The following is a 4,301-nucleotide window of genomic DNA, read 5'->3' on the forward strand; positions in this document are numbered from 1 at the left end:
GGCGTTTTCTCAATAAAAAAGACAATAATTTTTTAAAAACCGTTGTCTTTTGGGGGTATAAGACAACAGTTTTTTAAAACAGTTGTCTATGAGCGTTTATTTTGGGCCTACGACAACAGATTTTATAGACTGTTGTCTATGTGCGTTTTTTTAGATTATTTTAATTTTAAATTTTTCATGTATTTATATATATATATATATATATATATATAGAGAGAGAGAAAATAAAGCCCGAGCCCTAGTCTTTCTCCTCTCTTCCGCCTCCTCCATTCTTCTATGTCGTCTCCTCCCAAATCTCTACTGTCAGAATCGAGCCGAAAACTAACCTGATTTTTTTTAGATCGATCGATGGAGAAACCCCAAATCACATCCCTTCCAAAAACTAGCCCCAACCCGTTTCCTCCAGATTTTGTGTTGTCAGCATCGCATCCATCGTACTTCGCCGGAGAAGGGCCGACAGCCACCTTGGCTTATAGTACAGCCACATAATATTTCAAATATGGCCTGAATCAAAACTGCGTAAATTCTACCTTTGAATCTGCAAGGAACTCCCTTTTTCTCGAGCCAAGCTAGATCCAATGAGGTACGTTCCTCTTTTTCTTTCATTACACTGGATTTTGTATTTATATTATGGGTTTCTCGTCGATTCTCGGTTTCAGATCTGAACTTTCTCTAAATTTTCTGTTTTCCTTTTGCCGTATTCATATTAATGTTATTGTTATTATTATTATTATTGGTTTAGAGGAATTTGGCGGTGATTTGGATTTGTTATCATTTTGTTGTGACTTTCTAAGAATGTTTTGACTTTATTTTGTTGGGTGATAATCTGGAAAAGGGTGATGTAGTCGGATTTTAAGGTTTTTTTTAAGAAATGGATCGCTGACGGAAGTATGAGGGTAAAGAGTGTTTTTGGGTTATATATCACTACATCATTAAATATTTGTGTCAATTGAGGCATTTTAAATCATGGTTCTGTTTGTGCCTCCATGGGGTTTTTGTCCACGCATTCGGAATTTGGGAAATAAATAGAAGTTTGGATTATTGTTTGTGTTTTAAAAATTAGATATGCACTGTTATGGGGTTTGAGATGTGGGTTGAACCTTGAATTTGCAAATGGTTTAACTTTTTACTTGTATTTTATAACATAAGACAACCTAGGAACTTTTTTTTTTTATTTGTAATAATGTAAGACTTCCTGGAATTTGCGCAGGTTTGAATTCAATTTATCTCACAAAACATGTCTCCAGCTTATTTAGCACATGAGGAAAATGTGTACGTGTCCAAGTTGACCGAACACATAGAGGTTATAAACTAAAGTAGTTTCTTTTATTTTCTACCATGATTTTTGTAACGAACTTGTTCCTTGATGATAATCTAGTTGCCTACTTGTAGATTCTACTTCTCGATTGATTTTGTGCTTCTGATGCATTTTTTAAAATAACAATAAATCATGTTATTTTAAAGGAGGCTAACCAATCTATATAAAAATGTGCATCTAAGTTGTTACATTTGGCATGGTAGATATTAGGCACATGAATATATTTGTCAAATGAAACTTTGAATAGTCTAAGTTACCATAGGTGTATATAGAGAATACAGTATGCAATTTTTCTACAAAGTTCAATCTCTAGCTTTCAAATTTGTTGTCTCTTCGATATTTTTCAACCATACATGTATATATATAGATGGGACTGGAATTCTCACCATGATTGCTGACAAACATACAGTAAGACCATTTTATTTATTTTTGTTTTTAAAAAAATACATATATATATATATATATATATATATATTTGGAGGTATAATGATGTGCAAAAATGCAGAAAATGGAGGGCAGAGAATCAAGTGGAGGTATAATTATGTTATTTGTGTTAGACGGTCGGATATTGAAGCTTTTCGGCAAGACAACCAAGTTCGGTGCAGAAGTTTACTAGTGTCGAGCAATTCTTGTTGTTTCAACATCATGTCGTGAAATCTATGAAGGTATATGGACAAAATCTTATCTTAAGCTCTAATTTTGATATTATGTTTTGGTGTTTATGCGAGCATATTTTTGAACTGCGAACATATTTTTGAACAACCGTTGGGAGAGATAATGTCAAGATAGATGATAAATATTTGTACTAGGTTTAAGTTTACTCCATTTGGAGCAGTCTTTTCCCATAAATTTATGGCCACGTTGATGAACTTCTTTCTTTGTTCCATGTTTTCTTTTTTTAATTTTGGGAGTTGATGAGTCATTGGACATGCGACAGAAAAGTTAAATTTACATGTCTTGGGAGAATTAATCTCATATATTTCCTTTCTACTTTTCATTGTGTCTAGCACATGGAACATAATAGTAGGAAAACCTGAATGTCTTGTCTTAGCTATTGGGAATGTTGATTTAGTCTTGCTGGATGAGTTTTTTGCCCCATATTTGTTGACCTGCTGATCTTACGTATCTGGTATTGAATAGGTCTTGAACATGGTAATTTGCATTCGTTGAGGGGAATGCAGTTCATTAATAGCTAATGGATATCTTGTGAACTTATAAACTCAGATTTCTGGAAGTTTTTCGATTAGTCCCTTGTAACTAAAGGTAAGAGTGAAGGTTCCTTGTAACTTTAATTTTTTATGTAGTAATTCCTTGGTGTTAATGATGTGGTTGGCTTTGTTTATGAGTGATTTGTTACATGTATATTGTTTGGCAATATTTTCTGTAAAGTAACAATCGTATTTTGATTTAAGTATTGTTGTCATTGGGTGGTAGATCTTAATGGGCAGACTGTATGATGCTAATGCTCATACAATTTGTTTTCCTCTCTTTCCTTCGATTATTTTACTATTTTACATATTCAGGAATATTGATTCGGATTTGCCAACGAAGGTTTCTAGAGAAGCATGAAGCATTTGCTGAAACACATCAAAATAAGGAAGTAAAGTCCCCAGATGATGCGGCCACATGAGGGGGGATCTTGAAGAGAAGGTGGCCGCCGGAGAACATGGAATCCATGGAGGACAAGAAGTTCCAAGTTCAGGAAGATTTGAAAAATGTTCCAACAAATTTAAATGATTCAACTTTAGAATGTTGTAAATATTATTTCCAAATGTTGGATAATTGTGTATTAAATTTTATTTTTGAATTTTATATTATAAATGATCTATATTACTAAAAAATTTTGTATTTTATTTTATTTTATTTTGTTTTTTATCTAAAAAAAATACAACGGTTTTTATTTGTTGTCAAACTGTTGTCGAATGCGCAAAACACAACGGTGAAAAAATGTTGCAAAATCGTTGTCGTAGACCAAAAGACAACAGTTTTTCACCGTTGTCTATGGGTGTCACATTTAACAACACTGCTTTTAACAACAGTTTTTAGGGGCTACAACAACGGTTTTTAGCCGTTGTTGATGAGCATTTTTCTTGTAGTGAATTCCCAGTAATTTTCTGAAGTTGATACTCCATAATGCATCCTTCCACTTCTTCTTGCTACTTTTCTCCAAATCCTTGCAACTCACAAAAACAACAATAAATACGGATAATATCCACTCGATACATCACAAAAGCCAAGCCAAATCATATATAAATTAAGTGCATAAAATGCACTTATCAACAAAATTTGGGAAGTAGACACGTACTTTGATCTAAAGGGAAGTTGAATCAGAAACATCAAAATTACTTAACTTAAAAAAACAAATTAAAAAATGTCAATTTTCTTGAAAAAAGTGCTTAATCGATCGAAGGCATTAAGAGGAATAATGTGATTAATTTTCAAACTAATTCCATCATATTTATCATTTAGAAAACGTCAATCACCAAAAGAAATAATGCGGTACTGATAATCAATTGACTCGCGCTGCTATAATTTATTTCAAGTTTAACAAAATTGGAAAAAGATTTGCCTTCGTCTAACAGTGGAGTTGTACAGTGGTAGCGGTGTGGCCGCGGCGAGGTGGAAGATTGTAGCTCTACACCAACTTAGCGCCGAAAATAGCGCTAGGTTGGGAAAGAGAATTCCAACACTATGTTGGCGTTTTACACCAACATAGTGTTGGATTGGAGATGGTCTTAGGACTCGAACGGTGGAATATTTTGTGAGGTTAAAAAGAGAAAGTCCTAAAAAATAGAATTTGAAATTTGAATTGAAATTGAAATTAGATTTGGATTTTAAATTCATGGAATTCAAATTCTATTTTTTTGTTTGAAAAAAAAGTTAAAATACATATTGGAATTTACTAACATAAATTTTAGGAAAGTGATATTTTGTAAAAAAAAAAATGTTAGGAAAACTTAAATTTATAACTAAAGTTTATAAA

General features: G+C 32.7%; 1 long non-coding RNA gene across 4 annotated transcripts; it reads left to right on the plus strand.

Moving 5' to 3' along the window:
* Positions 1–231: 231 nt before the first annotated feature.
* LOC140865684 (uncharacterized) lies at positions 232–3,171 on the plus strand. 4 transcript variants are annotated; one of them, XR_012144695.1, is made up of 5 exons: positions 232–583; positions 1,211–1,303; positions 1,686–1,726; positions 1,824–2,581; positions 2,842–3,171. It is a non-coding gene; the product is annotated as an uncharacterized lncRNA (long non-coding RNA). The 4 variants fall into 4 exon arrangements; XR_012144693.1 differs by lacking the exon at positions 1,686–1,726 and having other exon boundaries at positions 1,824–1,983; positions 2,459–2,581; XR_012144694.1 differs by having other exon boundaries at positions 1,211–1,726.
* Positions 3,172–4,301: the final 1,130 nt, after the last annotated feature.

The sequence above is a fragment of the Henckelia pumila genome, chromosome 4, assembly GCF_033568475.1.
Source record: "Henckelia pumila isolate YLH828 chromosome 4, ASM3356847v2, whole genome shotgun sequence".
In the NCBI taxonomy this organism is placed as follows: domain Eukaryota; kingdom Viridiplantae; phylum Streptophyta; class Magnoliopsida; order Lamiales; family Gesneriaceae; genus Henckelia; species Henckelia pumila.